Below are 27,605 nucleotides of genomic sequence, written 5' to 3'. Positions count from 1 at the left end.
CACTGACTTCTTTCATTTAATGCCTGCAGACTATAAAAGAGAAACCAACCCAAAAAGTTTGGTTGATTAGTCTGTGGCATTCTTTTAAACTGTTGCTTATGGCGGTCTCTGTGAGCTTCTCAGTGACATTCAGCCATCCAGGTATCCCGCCTGCAGTAGACGGAATGTGGCAATGGAACGCTGGCTGCGCGTGTCATAATAGGCTCTGAGCCTTTATATACCTGCGCACAGCAGCAGCCACCTTCAGTCTGCTGCTGGACAGCCAGCAGCAGCAGCAGCAGCAGGAGAGGTAATTAATCAGCAACCCTCCTGCTAAGGGTAGACTGCTGCTCGTTCCACCCCCCCCCCCCGCCTTAATTGGTTCTCCTCCCTTCCAACGGTGTTGAGGCGGGTGGGAACAGCCGTGGGTTGAGGGTACTGTGCTAAAAGAGGTGGAGTTATGCAGATCTAAAACGCGTGGATTGCAGCAGCAGCAAGCCGAAAAGTGCAGGCATGTGAGGGATCTAGAGGTTGACAGCATGTCTTCTTAACGGGAGTCCAGGTGGCCATCTCCACAAATGGACTTTTCAGAATCCTTGGGTGGCACCGTAGTCGGAAACCAATTCTGGTTATCGCTTCTCGGCCTTTTGGCTAAGATCAAGTGTAGTATCTGTTCTTATCAGTTTAATATCTGATACGTCCCCTATCTCGGGACCATATATTAAATGGATTTTTAGAACAGGGAGATGGAAAAAGAGCTTGCTCTGTCCACTCCACGCATTGACCTGGTATTGCAGTATCTCCAGGACCGGTGCACCCCTTCTTTAATGCAGTTTCTAAAATCAGAAAGAATTGAATTCAATGCTTTTTGTTCATTTTGCTTGTTTGTCGGATTTTGGGATGGACTCTTTGGCTTTGCTTTTCTTCTCCTCATTGGATTTTTCATGTTAAAAGTTGCAGAAGCCAGATGACAAGCTCATTTTGGTTCAACTTCAGCAACTGTGCATTGCATTGCCATGTAATGTAATGTAATGCAATGCTATCTATCTAGCTCTCCCTCTATACTTCCTTTTGGATAAACAGACATATTAGGCAAGCATTTTGGAGCTTTCACCTAAATAACTACAGGTGGTGAGATAAGCTGCACAATATAATTGACCTTTCAGTATATTGTTGCACACACACCATCTATTTAGCAAATGCCCTTGTTATCAACAGCAGCCTTTTAAACTCACCTGAGCTAACAGGTATGTGAGCTGGTTACTCTGCTGCGCTTAAAATTTCTATTTTGGTTTGCTACAATGCCTTTTCTGAAACGTTGTCTCCCTCTGCTGGAACACTGACTTCTTTCATTTAATGCCTGCAGACTATAAAAGAGAAACCAATCCAAAAAGTTTGGTTGATTAGTCTGTGGCATTCTTTTAAACTGTTGCTTATGGCGGTCTCTGTGAGCTTCTCAGTGACATTCAGCCATCCAGGTATCCCGCCTGCAGTAGACGGAATGTGGCAATGGAACGCTGGCTGCGCGTGTCATAATAGGCTCTGAGCCTTTATATACCTGCGCACAGCAGCAGCCACCTTCAGTCTGCTGCTGGACAGCCAGCAGCAGCAGCAGCAGGAGAGGTAATTAATCAGCAACCCTCCTGCTAAGGGTAGACAGCTGCTCGTTCCACCCCCCCCCCGCCTTAATTGGTTCTCCTCCCTTCCAACGGTGTTGAGGCGGGTGGGAACAGCCGGGGGTTGAGGGTACTGTGCTAAAAGAGGTGGAGTTATGCAGATCTAAAACGCGTGGATTGCAGCAGCAGCAAGCCGAAAAGTGCAGGCATGTGAGGGATCTAGAGGTTGACAGCATGTCTTCTTAACGGGAGTCCAGGTGGCCATCTCCACAAATGGACTTTTCAGAATCCTTGGGTGGCACCGTAGTCGGAAACCAATTCTGGTTATCGCTTCTCGGCCTTTTGGCTAAGATCAAGTGTAGTATCTGTTCTTATCAGTTTAATATCTGATACGTCCCCTATCTCGGGACCATATTTTAAATGGATTTTTAGAACAGGGAGATGGAAAAAGAGCTTGCTCTGTCCACTCCACGCATTGACCTGGTATTGCAGTATCTCCAGGACCGGTGCACCCCTTCTTTAATGCAGTTTCTAAAATCAGAAAGAATTGAATTCAATGCTTTTTGTTCATTTTGCTTGTTTGTCGGATTTTGGGATGGACTCTTTGGCTTTGCTTTTCTTCTCCTCATTGGATTTTTCATGTTAAAAGTTGCAGAAGCCAGATGACAAGCTCATTTTGGTTCAACTTCAGCAACTGTGCATTGCATTGCCATGTAATGTAATGTAATGCAATGCTATCTATCTAGCTCTCCCTCTATACTTCCTTTTGGATAAACAGACATATTAGGCAAGCATTTTGGAGCTTTCACCTAAATAACTACAGGTGGTGAGATAAGCTGCACAATATAATTGACCTTTCAGTATATTGTTGCACACACACCATCTATTTAGCAAATGCCCTTGTTATCAACAGCAGCCTTTTAAACTCACCTGAGCTAACAGGTATGTGAGCTGGTTACTCTGCTGCGCTTAAAATTTCTTTTTTGGTTTGCTACAATGCCTTTTCTGAAACGTTGTCTCCCTCTGCTGGAACACTGACTTCTTTCATTTAATGCCTGCAGACTATAAAAGAGAAACCAACCCAAAAAGTTTGGTTGATTAGTCTGTGGCATTCTTTTAAACTGTTGCTTATGGCGGTCTCTGTGAGCTTCTCAGTGACATTCAGCCATCCAGGTATCCCGCCTGCAGTAGACGGAATGTGGCAATGGAACGCTGGCTGCGCGTGTCATAATAGGCTCTGAGCCTTTATATACCTGCGCACAGCAGCAGCCACCTTCAGTCTGCTGCTGGACAGCCAGCAGCAGCAGCAGCAGGAGAGGTAATTAATCAGCAACCCTCCTGCTAAGGGTAGACAGCTGCTCGTTCCACCCCCCCCCCCCCCGCCTTAATTGGTTCTCCTCCCTTCCAACGGTGTTGAGGCGGGTGGGAACAGCCGGGGGTTGAGGGTACTGTGCTAAAAGAGGTGGAGTTATGCAGATCTAAAACGCGTGGATTGCAGCAGCAGCAAGCCGAAAAGTGCAGGCATGTGAGGGATCTAGAGGTTGACAGCATGTCTTCTTAACGGGAGTCCAGGTGGCCATCTCCACAAATGGACTTTTCAGAATCCTTGGGTGGCACCGTAGTCGGAAACCAATTCTGGTTATCGCTTCTCGGCCTTTTGGCTAAGATCAAGTGTAGTATCTGTTCTTATCAGTTTAATATCTGATACGTCCCCTATCTGGGGACCATATATTAAATGGATTTTTAGAACAGGGAGATGGAAAAAGAGCTTGCTCTGTCCACTCCACGCATTGACCTGGTATTGCAGTATCTCCAGGACCGGTGCACCCCTTCTTTAATGCAGTTTCTAAAATCAGAAAGAATTGAATTCAATGCTTTTTGTTCATTTTGCTTGTTTGTCGGATTTTGGGATGGACTCTTTGGCTTTGCTTTTCTTCTCCTCATTGGATTTTTCATGTTAAAAGTTGCAGAAGCCAGATGACAAGCTCATTTTGGTTCAACTTCAGCAACTGTGCATTGCATTGCCATGTAATGTAATGTAATGCAATGCTATCTATCTAGCTCTCCCTCTATACTTCCTTTTGGATAAACAGACATATTAGGCAAGCATTTTGGAGCTTTCACCTAAATAACTACAGGTGGTGAGATAAGCTGCACAATATAATTGACCTTTCAGTATATTGTTGCACACACACCATCTATTTAGCAAATGCCCTTGTTATCAACAGCAGCCTTTTAAACTCACCTGAGCTAACAGGTATGTGAGCTGGTTACTCTGCTGCGCTTAAAATTTCTATTTTGGTTTGCTACAATGCCTTTTCTGAAACGTTGTCTCCCTCTGCTGGAACACTGACTTCTTTCATTTAATGCCTGCAGACTATAAAAGAGAAACCAACCCAAAAAGTTTGGTTGATTAGTCTGTGGCATTCTTTTAAACTGTTGCTTATGGCGGTCTCTGTGAGCTTCTCAGTGACATTCAGCCATCCAGGTATCCCGCCTGCAGTAGACGGAATGTGGCAATGGAACGCTGGCTGCGCGTGTCATAATAGGCTCTGAGCCTTTATATACCTGCGCACAGCAGCAGCCACCTTCAGTCTGCTGCTGGACAGCCAGCAGCAGCAGCAGCAGGAGAGGTAATTAATCAGCAACCCTCCTGCTAAGGGTAGACAGCTGCTCGTTCCACCCCCCCCCCCACCTTAATTGGTTCTCCTCCCTTCCAACGGTGTTGAGGCGGGTGGGAACAGCCGGGGGTTGAGGGTACTGTGCTAAAAGAGGTGGAGTTATGCAGATCTAAAACGCGTGGATTGCAGCAGCAGCAAGCCGAAAAGTGCAGGCATGTGAGGGATCTAGAGGTTGACAGCATGTCTTCTTAACGGGAGTCCAGGTGGCCATCTCCACAAATGGACTTTTCAGAATCCTTGGGTGGCACCGTAGTCGGAAACCAATTCTGGTTATCGCTTCTCGGCCTTTTGGCTAAGATCAAGTGTAGTATCTGTTCTTATCAGTTTAATATCTGATACGTCCCCTATATGGGGACCATATATTAAATGGATTTTTAGAACAGGGAGATGGAAAAAGAGCTTGCTCTGTCCACTCCACGCATTGACCTGGTATTGCAGTATCTCCAGGACCGGTGCACCCCTTCTTTAATGCAGTTTCTAAAATCAGAAAGAATTGAATTCAATGCTTTTTGTTCATTTTGCTTGTTTGTCGGATTTTGGGATGGACTCTTTGGCTTTGCTTTTCTTCTCCTCATTGGATTTTTCATGTTAAAAGTTGCAGAAGCCAGATGACAAGCTCATTTTGGTTCAACTTCAGCAACTGTGCATTGCATTGCCATGTAATGTAATGTAATGCAATGCTATCTATCTAGCTCTCCCTCTATACTTCCTTTTGGATAAACAGACATATTAGGCAAGCATTTTGGAGCTTTCACCTAAATAACTACAGGTGGTGAGATAAGCTGCACAATATAATTGACCTTTCAGTATATTGTTGCACACACACCATCTATTTAGCAAATGCCCTTGTTATCAACAGCAGCCTTTTAAACTCACCTGAGCTAACAGGTATGTGAGCTGGTTACTCTGCTGCGCTTAAAATTTCTTTTTTGGTTTGCTACAATGCCTTTTCTGAAACGTTGTCTCCCTCTGCTGGAACACTGACTTCTTTCATTTAATGCCTGCAGACTATAAAAGAGAAACCAACCCAAAAAGTTTGGTTGATTAGTCTGTGGCATTCTTTTAAACTGTTGCTTATGGCGGTCTCTGTGAGCTTCTCAGTGACATTCAGCCATCCAGGTATCCCGCCTGCAGTAGACGGAATGTGGCAATGGAACGCTGGCTGCGCGTGTCATAATAGGCTCTGAGCCTTTATATACCTGCGCACAGCAGCAGCCACCTTCAGTCTGCTGCTGGACAGCCAGCAGCAGCAGCAGCAGGAGAGGTAATTAATCAGCAACCCTCCTGCTAAGGGTAGACAGCTGCTCGTTCCACCCCCCCCCCCCCCCGCCTTAATTGGTTCTCCTCCCTTCCAACGGTGTTGAGGCGGGTGGGAACAGCCGGGGGTTGAGGGTACTGTGCTAAAAGAGGTGGAGTTATGCAGATCTAAAACGCGTGGATTGCAGCAGCAGCAAGCCGAAAAGTGCAGGCATGTGAGGGATCTAGAGGTTGACAGCATGTCTTCTTAACGGGAGTCCAGGTGGCCATCTCCACAAATGGACTTTTCAGAATCCTTGGGTGGCACCGTAGTCGGAAACCAATTCTGGTTATCGCTTCTCGGCCTTTTGGCTAAGATCAAGTGTAGTATCTGTTCTTATCAGTTTAATATCTGATACGTCCCCTATCTGGGGACCATATATTAAATGGATTTTTAGAACAGGGAGATGGAAAAAGAGCTTGCTCTGTCCACTCCACGCATTGACCTGGTATTGCAGTATCTCCAGGACCGGTGCACCCCTTCTTTAATGCAGTTTCTAAAATCAGAAAGAATTGAATTCAATGCTTTTTGTTCATTTTGCTTGTTTGTCGGATTTTGGGATGGACTCTTTGGCTTTGCTTTTCTTCTCCTCATTGGATTTTTCATGTTAAAAGTTGCAGAAGCCAGATGACAAGCTCATTTTGGTTCAACTTCAGCAACTGTGCATTGCATTGCCATGTAATGTAATGTAATGCAATGCTATCTATCTAGCTCTCCCTCTATACTTCCTTTTGGATAAACAGACATATTAGGCAAGCATTTTGGAGCTTTCACCTAAATAACTACAGGTGGTGAGATAAGCTGCACAATATAATTGACCTTTCAGTATATTGTTGCACACACACCATCTATTTAGCAAATGCCCTTGTTATCAACAGCAGCCTTTTAAACTCACCTGAGCTAACAGGTATGTGAGCTGGTTACTCTGCTGCGCTTAAAATTTCTATTTTGGTTTGCTACAATGCCTTTTCTGAAACGTTGTCTCCCTCTGCTGGAACACTGACTTCTTTCATTTAATGCCTGCAGACTATAAAAGAGAAACCAACCCAAAAAGTTTGGTTGATTAGTCTGTGGCATTCTTTTAAACTGTTGCTTATGGCGGTCTCTGTGAGCTTCTCAGTGACATTCAGCCATCCAGGTATCCCGCCTGCAGTAGACGGAATGTGGCAATGGAACGCTGGCTGCGCGTGTCATAATAGGCTCTGAGCCTTTATATACCTGCGCACAGCAGCAGCCACCTTCAGTCTGCTGCTGGACAGCCAGCAGCAGCAGCAGCAGGAGAGGTAATTAATCAGCAACCCTCCTGCTAAGGGTAGACAGCTGCTCGTTCCACCCCCCCCCCCACCTTAATTGGTTCTCCTCCCTTCCAACGGTGTTGAGGCGGGTGGGAACAGCCGGGGGTTGAGGGTACTGTGCTAAAAGAGGTGGAGTTATGCAGATCTAAAACGCGTGGATTGCAGCAGCAGCAAGCCGAAAAGTGCAGGCATGTGAGGGATCTAGAGGTTGACAGCATGTCTTCTTAACGGGAGTCCAGGTGGCCATCTCCACAAATGGACTTTTCAGAATCCTTGGGTGGCACCGTAGTCGGAAACCAATTCTGGTTATCGCTTCTCGGCCTTTTGGCTAAGATCAAGTGTAGTATCTGTTCTTATCAGTTTAATATCTGATACGTCCCCTATATGGGGACCATATATTAAATGGATTTTTAGAACAGGGAGATGGAAAAAGAGCTTGCTCTGTCCACTCCACGCATTGACCTGGTATTGCAGTATCTCCAGGACCGGTGCACCCCTTCTTTAATGCAGTTTCTAAAATCAGAAAGAATTGAATTCAATGCTTTTTGTTCATTTTGCTTGTTTGTCGGATTTTGGGATGGACTCTTTGGCTTTGCTTTTCTTCTCCTCATTGGATTTTTCATGTTAAAAGTTGCAGAAGCCAGATGACAAGCTCATTTTGGTTCAACTTCAGCAACTGTGCATTGCATTGCCATGTAATGTAATGTAATGCAATGCTATCTATCTAGCTCTCCCTCTATACTTCCTTTTGGATAAACAGACATATTAGGCAAGCATTTTGGAGCTTTCACCTAAATAACTACAGGTGGTGAGATAAGCTGCACAATATAATTGACCTTTCAGTATATTGTTGCACACACACCATCTATTTAGCAAATGCCCTTGTTATCAACAGCAGCCTTTTAAACTCACCTGAGCTAACAGGTATGTGAGCTGGTTACTCTGCTGCGCTTAAAATTTCTTTTTTGGTTTGCTACAATGCCTTTTCTGAAACGTTGTCTCCCTCTGCTGGAACACTGACTTCTTTCATTTAATGCCTGCAGACTATAAAAGAGAAACCAACCCAAAAAGTTTGGTTGATTAGTCTGTGGCATTCTTTTAAACTGTTGCTTATGGCGGTCTCTGTGAGCTTCTCAGTGACATTCAGCCATCCAGGTATCCCGCCTGCAGTAGACGGAATGTGGCAATGGAACGCTGGCTGCGCGTGTCATAATAGGCTCTGAGCCTTTATATACCTGCGCACAGCAGCAGCCACCTTCAGTCTGCTGCTGGACAGCCAGCAGCAGCAGCAGCAGGAGAGGTAATTAATCAGCAACCCTCCTGCTAAGGGTAGACAGCTGCTCGTTCCACCCCCCCCCCGCCTTAATTGGTTCTCCTCCCTTCCAACGGTGTTGAGGCGGGTGGGAACAGCCGGGGGTTGAGGGTACTGTGCTAAAAGAGGTGGAGTTATGCAGATCTAAAACGCGTGGATTGCAGCAGCAGCAAGCCGAAAAGTGCAGGCATGTGAGGGATCTAGAGGTTGACAGCATGTCTTCTTAACGGGAGTCCAGGTGGCCATCTCCACAAATGGACTTTTCAGAATCCTTGGGTGGCACCGTAGTCGGAAACCAATTCTGGTTATCGCTTCTCGGCCTTTTGGCTAAGATCAAGTGTAGTATCTGTTCTTATCAGTTTAATATCTGATACGTCCCCTATCTGGGGACCATATATTAAATGGATTTTTAGAACAGGGAGATGGAAAAAGAGCTTGCTCTGTCCACTCCACGCATTGACCTGGTATTGCAGTATCTCTAGGACCGGTGCACCCCTTCTTTAATGCAGTTTCTAAAATCAGAAAGAATTGAATTCAATGCTTTTTGTTCATTTTGCTTGTTTGTCGGATTTTGGGATGGACTCTTTGGCTTTGCTTTTCTTCTCCTCATTGGATTTTTCATGTTAAAAGTTGCAGAAGCCAGATGACAAGCTCATTTTGGTTCAACTTCAGCAACTGTGCATTGCATTGCCATGTAATGTAATGTAATGCAATGCTATCTATCTAGCTCTCCCTCTATACTTCCTTTTGGATAAACAGACATATTAGGCAAGCATTTTGGAGCTTTCACCTAAATAACTACAGGTGGTGAGATAAGCTGCACAATATAATTGACCTTTCAGTATATTGTTGCACACACACCATCTATTTAGCAAATGCCCTTGTTATCAACAGCAGCCTTTTAAACTCACCTGAGCTAACAGGTATGTGAGCTGGTTACTCTGCTGCGCTTAAAATTTCTTTTTTGGTTTGCTACAATGCCTTTTCTGAAACGTTGTCTCCCTCTGCTGGAACACTGACTTCTTTCATTTAATGCCTGCAGACTATAAAAGAGAAACCAACCCAAAAAGTTTGGTTGATTAGTCTGTGGCATTCTTTTAAACTGTTGCTTATGGCGGTCTCTGTGAGCTTCTCAGTGACATTCAGCCATCCAGGTATCCCGCCTGCAGTAGACGGAATGTGGCAATGGAACGCTGGCTGCGCGTGTCATAATAGGCTCTGAGCCTTTATATACCTGCGCACAGCAGCAGCCACCTTCAGTCTGCTGCTGGACAGCCAGCAGCAGCAGCAGCAGGAGAGGTAATTAATCAGCAACCCTCCTGCTAAGGGTAGACAGCTGCTCGTTCCACCCCCCCCCCCCGCCTTAATTGGTTCTCCTCCCTTCCAACGGTGTTGAGGCGGGTGGGAACAGCCGGGGGTTGAGGGTACTGTGCTAAAAGAGGTGGAGTTATGCAGATCTAAAACGCGTGGATTGCAGCAGCAGCAAGCCGAAAAGTGCAGGCATGTGAGGGATCTAGAGGTTGACAGCATGTCTTCTTAACGGGAGTCCAGGTGGCCATCTCCACAAATGGACTTTTCAGAATCCTTGGGTGGCACCGTAGTCGGAAACCAATTCTGGTTATCGCTTCTCGGCCTTTTGGCTAAGATCAAGTGTAGTATCTGTTCTTATCAGTTTAATATCTGATACGTCCCCTATCTGGGGACCATATATTAAATGGATTTTTAGAACAGGGAGATGGAAAAAGAGCTTGCTCTGTCCACTCCACGCATTGACCTGGTATTGCAGTATCTCTAGGACCGGTGCACCCCTTCTTTAATGCAGTTTCTAAAATCAGAAAGAATTGAATTCAATGCTTTTTGTTCATTTTGCTTGTTTGTCGGATTTTGGGATGGACTCTTTGGCTTTGCTTTTCTTCTCCTCATTGGATTTTTCATGTTAAAAGTTGCAGAAGCCAGATGACAAGCTCATTTTGGTTCAACTTCAGCAACTGTGCATTGCATTGCCATGTAATGTAATGTAATGCAATGCTATCTATCTAGCTCTCCCTCTATACTTCCTTTTGGATAAACAGACATATTAGGCAAGCATTTTGGAGCTTTCACCTAAATAACTACAGGTGGTGAGATAAGCTGCACAATATAATTGACCTTTCAGTATATTGTTGCACACACACCATCTATTTAGCAAATGCCCTTGTTATCAACAGCAGCCTTTTAAACTCACCTGAGCTAACAGGTATGTGAGCTGGTTACTCTGCTGCGCTTAAAATTTCTTTTTTGGTTTGCTACAATGCCTTTTCTGAAACGTTGTCTCCCTCTGCTGGAACACTGACTTCTTTCATTTAATGCCTGCAGACTATAAAAGAGAAACCAACCCAAAAAGTTTGGTTGATTAGTCTGTGGCATTCTTTTAAACTGTTGCTTATGGCGGTCTCTGTGAGCTTCTCAGTGACATTCAGCCATCCAGGTATCCCGCCTGCAGTAGACGGAATGTGGCAATGGAACGCTGGCTGCGCGTGTCATAATAGGCTCTGAGCCTTTATATACCTGCGCACAGCAGCAGCCACCTTCAGTCTGCTGCTGGACAGCCAGCAGCAGCAGCAGCAGGAGAGGTAATTAATCAGCAACCCTCCTGCTAAGGGTAGACAGCTGCTCGTTCCACCCCCCCCCCGCCTTAATTGGTTCTCCTCCCTTCCAACGGTGTTGAGGCGGGTGGGAACAGCCGGGGGTTGAGGGTACTGTGCTAAAAGAGGTGGAGTTATGCAGATCTAAAACGCGTGGATTGCAGCAGCAGCAAGCCGAAAAGTGCAGGCATGTGAGGGATCTAGAGGTTGACAGCATGTCTTCTTAACGGGAGTCCAGGTGGCCATCTCCACAAATGGACTTTTCAGAATCCTTGGGTGGAACCGTAGTCGGAAACCAATTCTGGTTATCGCTTCTCGGCCTTTTGGCTAAGATCAAGTGTAGTATCTGTTCTTATCAGTTTAATATCTGATACGTCCCCTATCTGGGGACCATATATTAAATGGATTTTTAGAACAGGGAGATGGAAAAAGAGCTTGCTCTGTCCACTCCACGCATTGACCTGGTATTGCAGTATCTCTAGGACCGGTGCACCCCTTCTTTAATGCAGTTTCTAAAATCAGAAAGAATTGAATTCAATGCTTTTTGTTCATTTTGCTTGTTTGTCGGATTTTGGGATGGACTCTTTGGCTTTGCTTTTCTTCTCCTCATTGGATTTTTCATGTTAAAAGTTGCAGAAGCCAGATGACAAGCTCATTTTGGTTCAACTTCAGCAACTGTGCATTGCATTGCCATGTAATGTAATGTAATGCAATGCTATCTATCTAGCTCTCCCTCTATACTTCCTTTTGGATAAACAGACATATTAGGCAAGCATTTTGGAGCTTTCACCTAAATAACTACAGGTGGTGAGATAAGCTGCACAATATAATTGACCTTTCAGTATATTGTTGCACACACACCATCTATTTAGCAAATGCCCTTGTTATCAACAGCAGCCTTTTAAACTCACCTGAGCTAACAGGTATGTGAGCTGGTTACTCTGCTGCGCTTAAAATTTCTTTTTTGGTTTGCTACAATGCCTTTTCTGAAACGTTGTCTCCCTCTGCTGGAACACTGACTTCTTTCATTTAATGCCTGCAGACTATAAAAGAGAAACCAACCCAAAAAGTTTGGTTGATTAGTCTGTGGCATTCTTTTAAACTGTTGCTTATGGCGGTCTCTGTGAGCTTCTCAGTGACATTCAGCCATCCAGGTATCCCGCCTGCAGTAGACGGAATGTGGCAATGGAACGCTGGCTGCGCGTGTCATAATAGGCTCTGAGCCTTTATATACCTGCGCACAGCAGCAGCCACCTTCAGTCTGCTGCTGGACAGCCAGCAGCAGCAGCAGCAGGAGAGGTAATTAATCAGCAACCCTCCTGCTAAGGGTAGACAGCTGCTCGTTCCACCCCCCCCCCCCCGCCTTAATTGGTTCTCCTCCCTTCCAACGGTGTTGAGGCGGGTGGGAACAGCCGGGGGTTGAGGGTACTGTGCTAAAAGAGGTGGAGTTATGCAGATCTAAAACGCGTGGATTGCAGCAGCAGCAAGCCGAAAAGTGCAGGCATGTGAGGGATCTAGAGGTTGACAGCATGTCTTCTTAACGGGAGTCCAGGTGGCCATCTCCACAAATGGACTTTTCAGAATCCTTGGGTGGCACCGTAGTCGGAAACCAATTCTGGTTATCGCTTCTCGGCCTTTTGGCTAAGATCAAGTGTAGTATCTGTTCTTATCAGTTTAATATCTGATACGTCCCCTATCTGGGGACCATATATTAAATGGATTTTTAGAACAGGGAGATGGAAAAAGAGCTTGCTCTGTCCACTCCACGCATTGACCTGGTATTGCAGTATCTCTAGGACCGGTGCACCCCTTCTTTAATGCAGTTTCTAAAATCAGAAAGAATTGAATTCAATGCTTTTTGTTCATTTTGCTTGTTTGTCGGATTTTGGGATGGACTCTTTGGCTTTGCTTTTCTTCTCCTCATTGGATTTTTCATGTTAAAAGTTGCAGAAGCCAGATGACAAGCTCATTTTGGTTCAACTTCAGCAACTGTGCATTGCATTGCCATGTAATGTAATGTAATGCAATGCTATCTATCTAGCTCTCCCTCTATACTTCCTTTTGGATAAACAGACATATTAGGCAAGCATTTTGGAGCTTTCACCTAAATAACTACAGGTGGTGAGATAAGCTGCACAATATAATTGACCTTTCAGTATATTGTTGCACACACACCATCTATTTAGCAAATGCCCTTGTTATCAACAGCAGCCTTTTAAACTCACCTGAGCTAACAGGTATGTGAGCTGGTTACTCTGCTGCGCTTAAAATTTCTTTTTTGGTTTGCTACAATGCCTTTTCTGAAACGTTGTCTCCCTCTGCTGGAACACTGACTTCTTTCATTTAATGCCTGCAGACTATAAAAGAGAAACCAACCCAAAAAGTTTGGTTGATTAGTCTGTGGCATTCTTTTAAACTGTTGCTTATGGCGGTCTCTGTGAGCTTCTCAGTGACATTCAGCCATCCAGGTATCCCGCCTGCAGTATACGGAATGTGGCAATGGAACGCTGGCTGCGCGTGTCATAATAGGCTCTGAGCCTTTATATACCTGCGCACAGCAGCAGCCACCTTCAGTCTGCTGCTGGACAGCCAGCAGCAGCAGCAGCAGGAGAGGTAATTAATCAGCAACCCTCCTGCTAAGGGTAGACAGCTGCTCGTTCCACCCCCCCCCGCCTTAATTGGTTCTCCTCCCTTCCAACGGTGTTGAGGCGGGTGGGAACAGCCGGGGGTTGAGGGTACTGTGCTAAAAGAGGTGGAGTTATGCAGATCTAAAACGCGTGGATTGCAGCAGCAGCAAGCCGAAAAGTGCAGGCATGTGAGGGATCTAGAGGTTGACAGCATGTCTTCTTAACGGGAGTCCAGGTGGCCATCTCCACAAATGGACTTTTCAGAATCCTTGGGTGGCACCGTAGTCGGAAACCAATTCTGGTTATCGCTTCTCGGCCTTTTGGCTAAGATCAAGTGTAGTATCTGTTCTTATCAGTTTAATATCTGATACGTCCCCTATCTGGGGACCATATATTAAATGGATTTTTAGAACAGGGAGATGGAAAAAGAGCTTGCTCTGTCCACTCCACGCATTGACCTGGTATTGCAGTATCTCCAGGACCGGTGCACCCCTTCTTTAATGCAGTTTCTAAAATCAGAAAGAATTGAATTCAATGCTTTTTGTTCATTTTGCTTGTTTATCGGATTTTGGGATGGACTCTTTGGCTTTGCTTTTCTTCTCCTCATTGGATTTTTCATGTTAAAAGTTGCAGAAGCCAGATGACAAGCTCATTTTGGTTCAACTTCAGCAACTGTGCATTGCATTGCCATGTAATGTAATGTAATGCAATGCTATCTATCTAGCTCTCCCTCTATACTTCCTTTTGGATAAACAGACATATTAGGCAAGCATTTTGGAGCTTTCACCTAAATAACTACAGGTGGTGAGATAAGCTGCACAATATAATTGACCTTTCAGTATATTGTTGCACACACACCATCTATTTAGCAAATGCCCTTGTTATCAACAGCAGCCTTTTAAACTCACCTGAGCTAACAGGTATGTGAGCTGGTTACTCTGCTGCGCTTAAAATTTCTTTTTTGGTTTGCTACAATGCCTTTTCTGAAACGTTGTCTCCCTCTGCTGGAACACTGACTTCTTTCATTTAATGCCTGCAGACTATAAAAGAGAAACCAACCCAAAAAGTTTGGTTGATTAGTCTGTGGCATTCTTTTAAACTGTTGCTTATGGCAGTCTCTGTGAGCTTCTCAGTGACATTCAGCCATCCAGGTATCCCGCCTGCAGTAGACGGAATGTGGCAATGGAACGCTGGCTGCGCGTGTCATAATAGGCTCTGAGCCTTTATATACCTGCGCACAGCAGCAGCCACCTTCAGTCTGCTGCTGGACAGCCAGCAGCAGCAGCAGGAGAGGTAATTAATCAGCAACCCTCCTGCTAAGGGTAGACAGCTGCTCGTTCCACCCCCCCCCCCGCCTTAATTGGTTCTCCTCCCTTCCAACGGTGTTGAGGCGGGTGGGAACAGCCGGGGGTTGAGGGTACTGTGCTAAAAGAGGTGGAGTTATGCAGATCTAAAACGCGTGGATTGCAGCAGCAGCAAGCCGAAAAGTGCAGGCATGTGAGGGATCTAGAGGTTGACAGCATGTCTTCTTAACGGGAGTCCAGGTGGCCATCTCCACAAATGGACTTTTCAGAATCCTTGGGTGGCACCGTAGTCGGAAACCAATTCTGGTTATCGCTTCTCGGCCTTTTGGCTAAGATCAAGTGTAGTATCTGTTCTTATCAGTTTAATATCTGATACGTCCCGTATCTGGGGACCATATATTAAATGGATTTTTAGAACAGGGAGATGGAAAAAGAGCTTGCTCTGTCCACTCCACGCATTGACCTGGTATTGCAGTATCTCCAGGACCGGTGCACCCCTTCTTTAATGCAGTTTCTAAAATCAGAAAGAATTGAATTCAATGCTTTTTGTTCATTTTGCTTGTTTGTCGGATTTTGGGATGGACTCTTTGGCTTTGCTTTTCTTCTCCTCATTGGATTTTTCATGTTAAAAGTTGCAGAAGCCAGATGACAAGCTCATTTTGGTTCAACTTCAGCAACTGTGCATTGCATTGCCATGTAATGTAATGTAATGCAATGCTATCTATCTAGCTCTCCCTCTATACTTCCTTTTGGATAAACAGACATATTAGGCAAGCATTTTGGAGCTTTCACCTAAATAACTACAGGTGGTGAGATAAGCTGCACAATATAATTGACCTTTCAGTATATTGTTGCACACACACCATCTATTTAGCAAATGCCCTTGTTATCAACAGCAGCCTTTTAAACTCACCTGAGCTAACAGGTATGTGAGCTGGTTACTCTGCTGCGCTTAAAATTTCTTTTTTGGTTTGCTACAATGCCTTTTCTGAAACGTTGTCTCCCTCTGCTGGAACACTGACTTCTTTCATTTAATGCCTGCAGACTATAAAAGAGAAACCAACCCAAAAAGTTTGGTTGATTAGTCTGTGGCATTCTTTTAAACTGTTGCTTATGGCGGTCTCTGTGAGCTTCTCAGTGACATTCAGCCATCCAGGTATCCCGCCTGCAGTAGACGGAATGTGGCAATGGAACGCTGGCTGCGCGTGTCATAATAGGCTCTGAGCCTTTATATACCTGCGCACAGCAGCAGCCACCTTCAGTCTGCTGCTGGACAGCCAGCAGCAGCAGCAGCAGGAGAGGTAATTAATCAGCAACCCTCCTGCTAAGGGTAGACAGCTGCTCGTTCCACCCCCCCCCCCCCGCCTTAATTGGTTCTCCTCCCTTCCAACGGTGTTGAGGCGGGTGGGAACAGCCGGGGGTTGAGGGTACTGTGCTAAAAGAGGTGGAGTTATGCAGATCTAAAACGCGTGGATTGCAGCAGCAGCAAGCCGAAAAGTGCAGGCATGTGAGGGATCTAGAGGTTGACAGCATGTCTTCTTAACGGGAGTCCAGGTGGCCATCTCCACAAATGGACTTTTCAGAATCCTTGGGTGGCACCGTAGTCGGAAACCAATTCTGGTTATCGCTTCTCGGCCTTTTGGCTAAGATCAAGTGTAGTATCTGTTCTTATCAGTTTAATATCTGATACGTCCCCTATCTGGGGACCATATATTAAATGGATTTTTAGAACAGGGAGATGGAAAAAGAGCTTGCTCTGTCCACTCCACGCATTGACCTGGTATTGCAGTATCTCTAGGACCGGTGCACCCCTTCTTTAATGCAGTTTCTAAAATCAGAAAGAATTGAATTCAATGCTTTTTGTTCATTTTGCTTGTTTGTCGGATTTTGGGATGGACTCTTTGGCTTTGCTTTTCTTCTCCTCATTGGATTTTTCATGTTAAAAGTTGCAGAAGCCAGATGACAAGCTCATTTTGGTTCAACTTCAGCAACTGTGCATTGCATTGCCATGTAATGTAATGTAATGCAATGCTATCTATCTAGCTCTCCCTCTATACTTCCTTTTGGATAAACAGACATATTAGGCAAGCATTTTGGAGCTTTCACCTAAATAACTACAGGTGGTGAGATAAGCTGCACAATATAATTGACCTTTCAGTATATTGTTGCACACACACCATCTATTTAGCAAATGCCCTTGTTATCAACAGCAGCCTTTTAAACTCACCTGAGCTAACAGGTATGTGAGCTGGTTACTCTGCTGCGCTTAAAATTTCTTTTTTGGTTTGCTACAATGCCTTTTCTGAAACGTTGTCTCCCTCTGCTGGAACACTGACTTCTTTCATTTAATGCCTGCAGACTATAAAAGAGAAACCAACCCAAAAAGTTTGGTTGATTAGTCTGTGGCATTCTTTTAAACTGTTGCTTATGGCGGTCTCTGTGAGCTTCTCAGTGACATTCAGCCATCCAGGTATCCCGCCTGCAGTAGACGGAATGGGGCAATGGAACGCTGGCTGCGCGTGTCATAATAGGCTCTGAGCCTTTATATACCTGCGCACAGCAGCAGCCACCTTCAGTCTGCTGCTGGACAGCCAGCAGCAGCAGCAGCAGGAGAGGTAATTAATCAGCAACCCTCCTGCTAAGGGTAGACAGCTGCTCGTTCCACCCCCCCCCGCCTTAATTGGTTCTCCTCCCTTCCAACGGTGTTGAGGCGGGTGGGAACAGCCGGGGGTTGAGGGTACTGTGCTAAAAGAGGTGGAGTTATGCAGATCTAAAACGCGTGGATTGCAGCAGCAGCAAGCCGAAAAGTGCAGGCATGTGAGGGATCTAGAGGTTGACAGCATGTCTTCTTAACGGGAGTCCAGGTGGCCATCTCCACAAATGGACTTTTCAGAATCCTTGGGTGGCACCGTAGTCGGAAACCAATTCTGGTTATCGCTTCTCGGCCTTTTGGCTAAGATCAAGTGTAGTATCTGTTCTTATCAGTTTAATATCTGATACGTCCCCTATCTGGGGACCATATATTAAATGGATTTTTAGAACAGGGAGATGGAAAAAGAGCTTGCTCTGTCCACTCCACGCATTGACCTGGTATTGCAGTATCTCCAGGACCGGTGCACCCCTTCTTTAATGCAGTTTCTAAAATCAGAAAGAATTGAATTCAATGCTTTTTGTTCATTTTGCTTGTTTATCGGATTTTGGGATGGACTCTTTGGCTTTGCTTTTCTTCTCCTCATTGGATTTTTCATGTTAAAAGTTGCAGAAGCCAGATGACAAGCTCATTTTGGTTCAACTTCAGCAACTGTGCATTGCATTGCCATGTAATGTAATGTAATGCAATGCTATCTATCTAGCTCTCCCTCTATACTTCCTTTTGGATAAACAGACATATTAGGCAAGCATTTTGGAGCTTTCACCTAAATAACTACAGGTGGTGAGATAAGCTGCACAATATAATTGACCTTTCAGTATATTGTTGCACACACACCATCTATTTAGCAAATGCCCTTGTTATCAACAGCAGCCTTTTAAACTCACCTGAGCTAACAGGTATGTGAGCTGGTTACTCTGCTGCGCTTAAAATTTCTTTTTTGGTTTGCTACAATGCCTTTTCTGAAACGTTGTCTCCCTCTGCTGGAACACTGACTTCTTTCATTTAATGCCTGCAGACTATAAAAGAGAAACCAACCCAAAAAGTTTGGTTGATTAGTCTGTGGCATTCTTTTAAACTGTTGCTTATGGCAGTCTCTGTGAGCTTCTCAGTGACATTCAGCCATCCAGGTATCCCGCCTGCAGTAGACGGAATGTGGCAATGGAACGCTGGCTGCGCGTGTCATAATAGGCTCTGAGCCTTTATATACCTGCGCACAGCAGCAGCCACCTTCAGTCTGCTGCTGGACAGCCAGCAGCAGCAGCAGGAGAGGTAATTAATCAGCAACCCTCCTGCTAAGGGTAGACAGCTGCTCGTTCCACCCCCCCCCCCGCCTTAATTGGTTCTCCTCCCTTCCAACGGTGTTGAGGCGGGTGGGAACAGCCGGGGGTTGAGGGTACTGTGCTAAAAGAGGTGGAGTTATGCAGATCTAAAACGCGTGGATTGCAGCAGCAGCAAGCCGAAAAGTGCAGGCATGTGAGGGATCTAGAGGTTGACAGCATGTCTTCTTAACGGGAGTCCAGGTGGCCATCTCCACAAATGGACTTTTCAGAATCCTTGGGTGGCACCGTAGTCGGAAACCAATTCTGGTTATCGCTTCTCGGCCTTTTGGCTAAGATCAAGTGTAGTATCTGTTCTTATCAGTTTAATATCTGATACGTCCCGTATCTGGGGACCATATATTAAATGGATTTTTAGAACAGGGAGATGGAAAAAGAGCTTGCTCTGTCCACTCCACGCATTGACCTGGTATTGCAGTATCTCCAGGACCGGTGCACCCCTTCTTTAATGCAGTTTCTAAAATCAGAAAGAATTGAATTCAATGCTTTTTGTTCATTTTGCTTGTTTGTCGGATTTTGGGATGGACTCTTTGGCTTTGCTTTTCTTCTCCTCATTGGATTTTTCATGTTAAAAGTTGCAGAAGCCAGATGACAAGCTCATTTTGGTTCAACTTCAGCAACTGTGCATTGCATTGCCATGTAATGTAATGTAATGCAATGCTATCTATCTAGCTCTCCCTCTATACTTCCTTTTGGATAAACAGACATATTAGGCAAGCATTTTGGAGCTTTCACCTAAATAACTACAGGTGGTGAGATAAGCTGCACAATATAATTGACCTTTCAGTATATTGTTGCACACACACCATCTATTTAGCAAATGCCCTTGTTATCAACAGCAGCCTTTTAAACTCACCTGAGCTAACAGGTATGTGAGCTGGTTACTCTGCTGCGCTTAAAATTTCTTTTTTGGTTTGCTACAATGCCTTTTCTGAAACGTTGTCTCCCTCTGCTGGAACACTGACTTCTTTCATTTAATGCCTGCAGACTATAAAAGAGAAACCAACCCAAAAAGTTTGGTTGATTAGTCTGTGGCATTCTTTTAAACTGTTGCTTATGGCGGTCTCTGTGAGCTTCTCAGTGACATTCAGCCATCCAGGTATCCCGCCTGCAGTAGACGGAATGTGGCAATGGAACGCTGGCTGCGCGTGTCATAATAGGCTCTGAGCCTTTATATACCTGCGCACAGCAGCAGCCACCTTCAGTCTGCTGCTGGACAGCCAGCAGCAGCAGCAGCAGGAGAGGTAATTAATCAGCAACCCTCCTGCTAAGGGTAGACAGCTGCTCGTTCCACCCCCCCCCGCCTTAATTGGTTCTCCTCCCTTCCAACGGTGTTGAGGCGGGTGGGAACAGCCGGGGGTTGAGGGTACTGTGCTAAAAGAGGTGGAGTTATGCAGATCTAAAACGCGTGGATTGCAGCAGCAGCAAGCCGAAAAGTGCAGGCATGTGAGGGATCTAGAGGTTGACAGCATGTCTTCTTAACGGGAGTCCAGGTGGCCATCTCCACAAATGGACTTTTCAGAATCCTTGGGTGGCACCGTAGTCGGAAACCAATTCTGGTTATCGCTTCTCGGCCTTTTGGCTAAGATCAAGTGTAGTATCTGTTCTTATCAGTTTAATATCTGATACGTCCCCTATCTGGGGACCATATATTAAATGGATTTTTAGAACAGGGAGATGGAAAAAGAGCTTGCTCTGTCCACTCCACGCATTGACCTGGTATTGCAGTATCTCCAGGACCGGTGCACCCCTTCTTTAATGCAGTTTCTAAAATCAGAAAGAATTGAATTCAATGCTTTTTGTTCATTTTGCTTGTTTGTCGGATTTTGGGATGGACTCTTTGGCTTTGCTTTTCTTCTCCTCATTGGATTTTTCATGTTAAAAGTTGCAGAAGCCAGATGACAAGCTCATTTTGGTTCAACTTCAGCAACTGTGCATTGCATTGCCATGTAATGTAATGTAATGCAATGCTATCTATCTAGCTCTCCCTCTATACTTCCTTTTGGATAAACAGACATATTAGGCAAGCATTTTGGAGCTTTCACTTAAATAACTACAGGTGGTGAGATAAGCTGCACAATATAATTGACCTTTCAGTATATTGTTGCACACACACCATCTATTTAGGAAATGCCCTTGTTATCAACAGCAGCCTTTTAAACTCACCTGAGCTAACAGGTATGTGAGCTGGTTACTCTGCTGCGCTTAAAATTTCTTTTTTGGTTTGCTACAATGCCTTTTCTGAAACGTTGTCTCCCTCTGCTGGAACACTGACTTCTTTCATTTAATGCCTGCAGACTATAAAAGAGAAACCAACCCAAAAAGTTTGGTTGATTAGTCTGTGGCATTCTTTTAAACTGTTGCTTATGGCAGTCTCTGTGAGCTTCTCAGTGACATTCAGCCATCCAGGTATCCCGCCTGCAGTAGACGGAATGTGGCAATGGAACGCTGGCTGCGCGTGTCATAATAGGCTCTGAGCCTTTATATACCTGCGCACAGCAGCAGCCACCTTCAGTCTGCTGCTGGACAGCCAGCAGCAGCAGCAGCAGGAGAGGTAATTAATCAGCAACCCTCCTGCTAAGGGTAGACAGCTGCTCGTTCCACCCCCCCCCCCGCCTTAATTGGTTCTCCTCCCTTCCAACGGTGTTGAGGCGGGTGGGAACAGCCGGGGGTTGAGGGTACTGTGCTAAAAGAGGTGGAGTTATGCAGATCTAAAACGCGTGGATTGCAGCAGCAGCAAGCCGAAAAGTGCAGGCATGTGAGGGATCTAGAGGTTGACAGCATGTCTTCTTAACGGGAGTCCAGGTGGCCATCTCCACAAATGGACTTTTCAGAATCCTTGGGTGGCACCGTAGTCGGAAACCAATTCTGGTTATCGCTTCTCGGCCTTTTGGCTAAGATCAAGTGTAGTATCTGTTCTTATCAGTTTAATATCTGATACGTCCCCTATCTGGGGACCATATATTAAATGGATTTTTAGAACAGGGAGATGGAAAAAGAGCTTGCTCTGTCCACTCCACGCATTGACCTGGTATTGCAGTATCTCCAGGACCGGTGCACCCCTTCTTTAATGCAGTTTCTAAAATCAGAAAGAATTGAATTCAATGCTTTTTGTTCATTTTGCTTGTTTGTCGGATTTTGGGATGGACTCTTTGGCTTTGCTTTTCTTCTCCTCATTGGATTTTTCATGTTAAAAGTTGCAGAAGCCAGATGACAAGCTCATTTTGGTTCAACTTCAGCAACTGTGCATTGCATTGCCATGTAATGTAATGTAATGCAATGCTATCTATCTAGCTCTCCCTCTATACTTCCTTTTGGATAAACAGACATATTAGGCAAGCATTTTGGAGCTTTCACCTAAATAACTACAGGTGGTGAGATAAGCTGCACAATATAATTGACCTTTCAGTATATTGTTGCACACACACCATCTATTTAGCAAATGCCCTTGTTATCAACAGCAGCCTTTTAAACTCACCTGAGCTAACAGGTATGTGAGCTGGTTACTATGCTGCGCTTAAAATTTCTTTTTTGGTTTGCTACAATGCCTTTTCTGAAACGTTGTCTCCCTCTGCTGGAACACTGACTTCTTTCATTTAATGCCTGCAGACTATAAAAGAGAAACCAACCCAAAAAGTTTGGTTGATTAGTCTGTGGCATTCTTTTAAACTGTTGATTATGGCGGTCTCTGTGAGCTTCTCAGTGACATTCAGCCATCCAGGTATCCCGCCTGCAGTAGACGGAATGTGGCAATGGAACGCTGGCTGCGCGTGTCATAATAGGCTCTGAGCCTTTATATACCTGCGCACAGCAGCAGCCACCTTCAGTCTGCTGCTGGACAGCCAGCAGCAGCAGCAGCAGGAGAGGTAATTAATCAGCAACCCTCCTGCTAAGGGTAGACAGCTGCTCGTTCCACCCCCCCCCGCCTTAATTGGTTCTCCTCCCTTCCAACGGTGTTGAGGCGGGTGGGAACAGCCGGGGGTTGAGGGTACTGTGCTAAAAGAGGTGGAGTTATGCAGATCTAAAACGCGTGGATTGCAGCAGCAGCAAGCCGAAAAGTGCAGGCATGTGAGGGATCTAGAGGTTGACAGCATGTCTTCTTAACGGGAGTCCAGGTGGCCATCTCCACAAATAGACTTTTCAGAATCCTTGGGTGGCACCGTAGTCGGAAACCAATTCTGGTTATCGCTTCTCGGCCTTTTGGCTAAGATCAAGTGTAGTATCTGTTCTTATCAGTTTAATATCTGATACGTCCCCTATCTGGGGACCATATATTAAATGGATTTTTAGAACAGGGAGATGGAAAAAGAGCTTGCTCTGTCCACTCCACGCATTGACCTGGTATTGCAGTATCTCCAGGACCGGTGCACCCCTTCTTTAATGCAGTTTCTAAAATCAGAAAGAATTGAATTCAATGCTTTTTGTTCATTTTGCTTGTTTGTCGGATTTTGGGATGGACTCTTTGGCTTTGCTTTTCTTCTCCTCATTGGATTTTTCATGTTAAAAGTTGCAGAAGCCAGATGACAAGCTCATTTTGGTTCAACTTCAGCAACTGTGCATTGCATTGCCATGTAATGTAATGTAATGCAATGCTATCTATCTAGCTCTCCCTCTATACTTCCTTTTGGATAAACAGACATATTAGGCAAGCATTTTGGAGCTTTCACCTAAATAACTACAGGTGGTGAGATAAGCTGCACAATATAATTGACCTTTCAGTATATTGTTGCACACACACCATCTATTTAGCAAATGCCCTTGTTATCAACAGCAGCCTTTTAAACTCACCTGAGCTAACAGGTATGTGAGCTGGTTACTCTGCTGCGCTTAAAATTTCTTTTTTGGTTTGCTACAATGCCTTTTCTGAAACGTTGTCTCCCTCTGCTGGAACACTGACTTCTTTCATTTAATGCCTGCAGACTATAAAAGAGAAACCAACCCAAAAAGTTTGGTTGATTAGTCTGTGGCATTCTTTTAAACTGTTGCTTATGGCGGTCTCTGTGAGCTTCTCAGTGACATTCAGCCATCCAGGTATCCCGCCTGCAGTAGACGGAATGTGGCAATGGAACGCTGGCTGCGCGTGTCATAATAGGCTCTGAGCCTTTATATACCTGCGCACAGCAGCAGCCACCTTCAGTCTGCTGCTGGACAGCCAGCAGCAGCAGCAGCAGGAGAGGTAATTAATCAGCAACCCTCCTGCTAAGGGTAGACAGCTGCTCGTTCCACCCCCCCCCGCCTTAATTGGTTCTCCTCCCTTCCAACGGTGTTGAGGCGGGTGGGAACAGCCGGGGGTTGAGGGTACTGTGCTAAAAGAGGTGGAGTTATGCAGATCTAAAACGCGTGGATTGCAGCAGCAGCAAGCCGAAAAGTGCAGGCATGTGAGGGATCTAGAGGTTGACAGCATGTCTTCTTAACGGGAGTCCAGGTGGCCATCTCCACAAATGGACTTTTCAGAATCCTTGGGTGGCACCGTAGTCGGAAACCAATTCTGGTTATCGCTTCTCGGCCTTTTGGCTAAGATCAAGTGTAGTATCTGTTCTTATCAGTTTAATATCTGATACGTCCCCTATCTGGGGACCATATATTAAATGGATTTTTAGAACAGGGAGATGGAAAAAGAGCTTGCTCTGTCCACTCCACGCATTGACCTGGTATTGCAGTATCTCCAGGACCGGTGCACCCCTTCTTTAATGCAGTTTCTAAAATCAGAAAGAATTGAATTCAATGCTTTTTGTTCATTTTGCTTGTTTGTCGGATTTTGGGATGGACTCTTTGGCTTTGCTTTTCTTCTCCTCATTGGATTTTTCATGTTAAAAGTTGCAGAAGCCAGATGACAAGCTCATTTTGGTTCAACTTCAGCAACTGTGCATTGCATTGCCATGTAATGTAATGTAATGCAATGCTATCTATCTAGCTCTCCCTCTATACTTCCTTTTGGATAAACAGACATATTAGGCAAGCATTTTGGAGCTTTCACCTAAATAACTACAGGTGGTGAGATAAGCTGCACAATATAATTGACCTTTCAGTATATTGTTGCACACACACCATCTATTTAGCAAATGCCCTTGTTATCAACAGCAGCCTTTTAAACTCACCTGAGCTAACAGGTATGTGAGCTGGTTACTCTGCTGCGCTTAAAATTTCTTTTTTGGTTTGCTACAATGCCTTTTCTGAAACGTTGTCTCCCTCTGCTGGAACACTGACTTCTTTCATTTAATGCCTGCAGACTATAAAAGAGAAACCAACCCAAAAAGTTTGGTTGATTAGTCTGTGGCATTCTTTTAAACTGTTGCTTATGGCGGTCTCTGTGAGCTTCTCAGTGACATTCAGCCATCCACGTATCCCGCCTGCAGTAGACGGAATGTGGCAATGGAACGCTGGCTGCGCGTGTAATAATAGGCTCTGAGCCTTTATATACCTGCGCACAGCAGCAGCCACCTTCAGTCTGCTGCTGGACAGCCAGCAGCAGCAGCAGCAGGAGAGGTAATTAATCAGCAACCCTCCTGCTAAGGGTAGACAGCTGCTCGTTCCACCCCCCCCCCCCGCCTTAATTGGTTCTCCTCCCTTCCAACGGTGTTGAGGCGGGTGGGAACAGCCGGGGGTTGAGGGTACTGTGCTAAAAGAGGTGGAGTTATGCAGATCTAAAACGCGTGGATTGCAGCAGCAGCAAGCCGAAAAGTGCAGGCATGTGAGGGATCTAGAGGTTGACAGCATGTCTTCTTAACGGGAGTCCAGGTGGCCATCTCCACAAATGGACTTTTCAGAATCCTTGGGTGGCACCGTAGTCGGAAACCAATTCTGGTTATCGCTTCTCGGCCTTTTGGCTAAGATCAAGTGTAGTATCTGTTCTTATCAGTTTAATATCTGATACGTCCCCTATCTGGGGACCATATATTAAATGGATTTTTAGAACAGGGAGATGGAAAAAGAGCTTGCTCTGTCCACTCCACGCATTGACCTGGTATTGCAGTATCTCCAGGACCGGTGCACCCCTTCTTTAATGCAGTTTCTAAAATCAGAAAGAATTGAATTCAATGCTTTTTGTTCATTTTGCTTGTTTGTCGGATTTTGGGATGGACTCTTTGGCTTTGCTTTTCTTCTCCTCATTGGATTTTTCATGTTAAAAGTTGCAGAAGCCAGATGACAAGCTCATTTTGGTTCAACTTCAGCAACTGTGCATTGCATTGCCATGTAATGTAATGTAATGCAATGCTATCTATCTAGCTCTCCCTCTATACTTCCTTTTGGATAAACAGACATATTAGGCAAGCATTTTGGAGCTTTCACCTAAATAACTACAGGTGGTGAGATAAGCTGCACAATATAATTGACCTTTCAGTATATTGTTGCACACACACCATCTATTTAGGAAATGCCCTTGTTATCAACAGCAGCCTTTTAAACTCACCTGAGCTAACAGGTATGTGAGCTGGTTACTCTGCTGCGCTTAAAATTTCTTTTTTGGTTTGCTACAATGCCTTTTCTGAAACGTTGTCTCCCTCTGCTGGAACACTGACTTCTTTCATTTAATGCCTGCAGACTATAAAAGAGAAACCAACCCAAAAAGTTTGGTTGATTAGTCTGTGGCATTCTTTTAAACTGTTGCTTATGGCGGTCTCTGTGAGCTTCTCAGTGACATTCAGCCATCCAGGTATCCCGCCTGCAGTAGACGGAATGTGGCAATGGAACGCTGGCTGCGCGTGTCATAATAGGCTCTGAGCCTTTATATACCTGCGCACAGCAGCAGCCACCTTCAGTCTGCTGCTGGACAGCCAGCAGCAGCAGCAGCAGGAGAGGTAATTAATCAGCAACCCTCCTGCTAAGGGTAGACAGCTGCTCGTTCCACCCCCCCCCCCCCCCGCCTTAATTGGTTCTCCTCCCTTCCAACGGTGTTGAGGCGGGTGGGAACAGCCGGGGGTTGAGGGTACTGTGCTAAAAGAGGTGGAGTTATGCAGATCTAAAACGCGTGGATTGCAGCAGCAGCAAGCCGAAAAGTGCAGGCATGTGAGGGATCTAGAGGTTGACAGCATGTCTTCTTAACGGGAGTCCAGGTGGCCATCTCCACAAATGGACTTTTCAGAATCCTTGGGTGGCACCGTAGTCGGAAACCAATTCTGGTTATCGCTTCTCGGCCTTTTGGCTAAGATCAAGTGTAGTATCTGTTCTTATCAGTTTAATATCTGATACGTCCCCTATCTGGGGACCATATATTAAATGGATTTTTCGAACAGGGAGATGGAAAAAGAGCTTGCTCTGTCCACTCCACGCATTGACCTGGTATTGCAGTATCTCCAGGACCGGTGCACCCCTTCTTTAATGCAGTTTCTAAAATCAGAAAGAATTGAATTCAATGCTTTTTGTTCATTTTGCTTGTTTGTCGGATTTTGGGATGGACTCTTTGGCTTTGCTTTTCTTCTCCTCATTGGATTTTTCATGTTAAAAGTTGCAGAAGCCAGATGACAAGCTCATTTTGGTTCAACTTCAGCAACTGTGCATTGCATTGCCATGTAATGTAATGTAATGCAATGCTATCTATCTAGCTCTCCCTCTATACTTCCTTTTGGATAAACAGACATATTAGGCAAGCATTTTGGAGCTTTCACCTAAATAACTACAGGTGGTGAGATAAGCTGCACAATATAATTGACCTTTCAGTATATTGTTGCACACACACCATCTATTTAGCAAATGCCCTTGTTATCAACAGCAGCCTTTTAAACTCACCTGAGCTAACAGGTATGTGAGCTGGTTACTCTGCTGCGCTTAAAATTTCTTTTTTGGTTTGCTACAATGCCTTTTCTGAAACGTTGTCTCCCTCTGCTGGAACACTGACTTCTTTCATTTAATGCCTGCAGACTATAAAAGAGAAACCAACCC

The 27,605-nt window shown here is 45.1% G+C and overlaps 21 non-coding genes across 21 annotated transcripts; all 21 read left to right on the top strand.

Annotated features, from left to right (window-relative positions):
- The first annotated feature begins 610 nt into the window (after positions 1-610).
- LOC141185322 (U2 spliceosomal RNA) lies at positions 611-801 on the top strand. The gene has a single exon (XR_012259995.1). It is a non-coding gene; the product is annotated as a U2 spliceosomal RNA (small nuclear RNA).
- Positions 802-1,921: 1,120 nt separating this feature from the next.
- On the top strand, positions 1,922-2,112 carry LOC141185353 (U2 spliceosomal RNA). The gene has a single exon (XR_012260024.1). It is a non-coding gene; the product is annotated as a U2 spliceosomal RNA (small nuclear RNA).
- A 1,124-nt stretch (positions 2,113-3,236) lies between these two features.
- On the top strand, positions 3,237-3,427 carry LOC141186505 (U2 spliceosomal RNA). Its single transcript, XR_012260777.1, has one exon. It is a non-coding gene; the product is annotated as a U2 spliceosomal RNA (small nuclear RNA).
- Positions 3,428-4,548: 1,121 nt separating this feature from the next.
- Positions 4,549-4,739, top strand: LOC141191287 (U2 spliceosomal RNA). Its single transcript, XR_012265285.1, has one exon. It is a non-coding gene; the product is annotated as a U2 spliceosomal RNA (small nuclear RNA).
- A 1,125-nt stretch (positions 4,740-5,864) lies between these two features.
- LOC141186504 (U2 spliceosomal RNA) lies at positions 5,865-6,055 on the top strand. The gene has a single exon (XR_012260776.1). It is a non-coding gene; the product is annotated as a U2 spliceosomal RNA (small nuclear RNA).
- Positions 6,056-7,176: 1,121 nt separating this feature from the next.
- On the top strand, positions 7,177-7,367 carry LOC141191286 (U2 spliceosomal RNA). The gene has a single exon (XR_012265284.1). It is a non-coding gene; the product is annotated as a U2 spliceosomal RNA (small nuclear RNA).
- A 1,120-nt stretch (positions 7,368-8,487) lies between these two features.
- Positions 8,488-8,678, top strand: LOC141184576 (U2 spliceosomal RNA). The gene has a single exon (XR_012259318.1). It is a non-coding gene; the product is annotated as a U2 spliceosomal RNA (small nuclear RNA).
- A 1,122-nt stretch (positions 8,679-9,800) lies between these two features.
- On the top strand, positions 9,801-9,991 carry LOC141184575 (U2 spliceosomal RNA). Its single transcript, XR_012259317.1, has one exon. It is a non-coding gene; the product is annotated as a U2 spliceosomal RNA (small nuclear RNA).
- Positions 9,992-11,111: 1,120 nt separating this feature from the next.
- On the top strand, positions 11,112-11,302 carry LOC141184574 (U2 spliceosomal RNA). The gene has a single exon (XR_012259316.1). It is a non-coding gene; the product is annotated as a U2 spliceosomal RNA (small nuclear RNA).
- A 1,123-nt stretch (positions 11,303-12,425) lies between these two features.
- Positions 12,426-12,616, top strand: LOC141184571 (U2 spliceosomal RNA). Its single transcript, XR_012259314.1, has one exon. It is a non-coding gene; the product is annotated as a U2 spliceosomal RNA (small nuclear RNA).
- A 1,119-nt stretch (positions 12,617-13,735) lies between these two features.
- On the top strand, positions 13,736-13,926 carry LOC141186502 (U2 spliceosomal RNA). The gene has a single exon (XR_012260775.1). It is a non-coding gene; the product is annotated as a U2 spliceosomal RNA (small nuclear RNA).
- Positions 13,927-15,044: 1,118 nt separating this feature from the next.
- Positions 15,045-15,235, top strand: LOC141185286 (U2 spliceosomal RNA). The gene has a single exon (XR_012259963.1). It is a non-coding gene; the product is annotated as a U2 spliceosomal RNA (small nuclear RNA).
- Positions 15,236-16,358: 1,123 nt separating this feature from the next.
- Positions 16,359-16,549, top strand: LOC141184570 (U2 spliceosomal RNA). The gene has a single exon (XR_012259313.1). It is a non-coding gene; the product is annotated as a U2 spliceosomal RNA (small nuclear RNA).
- Positions 16,550-17,668: 1,119 nt separating this feature from the next.
- Positions 17,669-17,859, top strand: LOC141186501 (U2 spliceosomal RNA). The gene has a single exon (XR_012260774.1). It is a non-coding gene; the product is annotated as a U2 spliceosomal RNA (small nuclear RNA).
- A 1,118-nt stretch (positions 17,860-18,977) lies between these two features.
- On the top strand, positions 18,978-19,168 carry LOC141185285 (U2 spliceosomal RNA). Its single transcript, XR_012259962.1, has one exon. It is a non-coding gene; the product is annotated as a U2 spliceosomal RNA (small nuclear RNA).
- Positions 19,169-20,287: 1,119 nt separating this feature from the next.
- On the top strand, positions 20,288-20,478 carry LOC141186500 (U2 spliceosomal RNA). Its single transcript, XR_012260773.1, has one exon. It is a non-coding gene; the product is annotated as a U2 spliceosomal RNA (small nuclear RNA).
- A 1,121-nt stretch (positions 20,479-21,599) lies between these two features.
- On the top strand, positions 21,600-21,790 carry LOC141186499 (U2 spliceosomal RNA). The gene has a single exon (XR_012260772.1). It is a non-coding gene; the product is annotated as a U2 spliceosomal RNA (small nuclear RNA).
- A 1,119-nt stretch (positions 21,791-22,909) lies between these two features.
- Positions 22,910-23,100, top strand: LOC141186498 (U2 spliceosomal RNA). The gene has a single exon (XR_012260771.1). It is a non-coding gene; the product is annotated as a U2 spliceosomal RNA (small nuclear RNA).
- Positions 23,101-24,219: 1,119 nt separating this feature from the next.
- LOC141186497 (U2 spliceosomal RNA) lies at positions 24,220-24,410 on the top strand. The gene has a single exon (XR_012260770.1). It is a non-coding gene; the product is annotated as a U2 spliceosomal RNA (small nuclear RNA).
- A 1,122-nt stretch (positions 24,411-25,532) lies between these two features.
- LOC141186496 (U2 spliceosomal RNA) lies at positions 25,533-25,723 on the top strand. Its single transcript, XR_012260769.1, has one exon. It is a non-coding gene; the product is annotated as a U2 spliceosomal RNA (small nuclear RNA).
- A 1,125-nt stretch (positions 25,724-26,848) lies between these two features.
- Positions 26,849-27,039, top strand: LOC141191382 (U2 spliceosomal RNA). Its single transcript, XR_012265379.1, has one exon. It is a non-coding gene; the product is annotated as a U2 spliceosomal RNA (small nuclear RNA).
- Positions 27,040-27,605: the final 566 nt, after the last annotated feature.

This window comes from Phyllobates terribilis, unplaced genomic scaffold, assembly GCF_046119375.1.
Source record: "Phyllobates terribilis strain yellow unplaced genomic scaffold, ASM4611937v1 Scaffold_40__1_contigs__length_11209783, whole genome shotgun sequence".
Taxonomy (NCBI): domain Eukaryota; kingdom Metazoa; phylum Chordata; class Amphibia; order Anura; family Dendrobatidae; genus Phyllobates; species Phyllobates terribilis.
This window is presented reverse-complemented; position numbering and strand designations above follow the sequence as displayed.